Source organism: Bison bison, unplaced genomic scaffold (assembly GCF_000754665.1).
Source record: "Bison bison bison isolate TAMUID 2011002044 unplaced genomic scaffold, Bison_UMD1.0 scf7180017864317, whole genome shotgun sequence".
NCBI lineage: Eukaryota > Metazoa > Chordata > Mammalia > Artiodactyla > Bovidae > Bison > Bison bison.
In genome coordinates this window covers 4,609,006-4,610,209 of record NW_011494889.1, presented here as the reverse complement: position 1 = coordinate 4,610,209, position 1,204 = coordinate 4,609,006, and the positions used below count along the sequence as shown (strand labels likewise).

Genomic DNA, 1,204 nt, shown 5'->3' with positions numbered 1-1,204 from the left:
AGGAGGGGCGCCCGGGAGGAGCCCGCGCTGGGGGGTTGGGGCTGAGAGCTCGGAGGAACCGCGAGGCGGTGAGCCCCTCCGAGAGCCGGCCCTCCCCAGACCTCTCTGGCGGGGCGAACCCGAATGGAGGCCGGAAGGCCCGCCGCTCTGTCGGTTAATTGTAAACAACTCGAGTGGGAAATGAAGTCAGGCCGGGTCTCCTGGGTCCCCGGTGCAGGCTTCGTTGGTTTCAGGGGAGGCTCAGCCCGAAACACCCAGGGGTACTGACCCTCGCTTTTTCTCATACTTAGGCGATGGGACTTTAGAGTGCAATCTCATTTTTCTAGCAATATCTGCACCCCTTTCCCCTTCACCTACTCAGACATTCCCATTTTTCTTCATAATCACTTTCTCCTACTTAAACATACACACTTAGCCCTTGGCAAGCGAAGTGGAATCTTGGGTCCTTGTCAGACCTCAATGTTTAAGCTGCTAAAACACAGGGCATATTTGGTTTAGATATTTTACTGTTGTGAAAATAAACCACCTCCTGCAGTTACACCAGCTCAGATTTTTTCCTCGATAGGGTCAATGTAGATTATCTACAGGAGGAAAAAATGTTTAATTAGAAAGGAATGAAATTATTCTTAACTCCTGGTTCCTTGATATTGCAGGGAGCTGGGGCAAGGAACAGTTCTATAGATCAGTACAAAACATACCAGGGACTGAAGAAAGCCCTTTGAAATGTTGGTTCCTGGTGATGACCCTTCTTTAAATTCGCTTTCTTGCTCTTAGCACACGAACGGAGGTTCCCTGGTTCTGGGTTTCCCGGTTCTGACTCCACTCTAGACTTAAGACTTGAATTTTAGACGGATGAAATAGGGAAGTGCCCTGTTAACGAAACCGCGTTTACACCTGCCCAGTAAAGAAACAGTGAGAAGTTGTTCCATGGGTTTCTCAGGGCCAAATGATTTGACTTAAATCTACACTCTTACCCTGCAAGTGTAGTCGGCTCAGTTCATCTCTCTCTAGGCGTGGTGCCTGCTGTGTCCTGCCTTTTTAAGAGATAAAGTGAGGCCCTAGAAGAACATAGGCAGCCCAGCAGAAGGTTAGTAATTCCTTCTTGGTGGTTCATTGTGTTGAGATCAAGGGGGAGTCTCACGTTGATTTTTCTGTTGGGGAAACAGTTGCCCTGCTAGACAAATAGCTGGTGAATTTTTTTTTT

At 48.3% G+C, this 1,204-nt stretch overlaps 1 protein-coding gene across 1 annotated transcript in view; it reads left to right on the top strand.

Moving 5' to 3' along the window:
- The window catches only part of ITPKB (inositol-trisphosphate 3-kinase B), a 106,915-nt gene that overhangs the window by 35,584 nt on the left and 70,127 nt on the right, over positions 1–1,204 (top strand). The window lies entirely within an intron of this gene.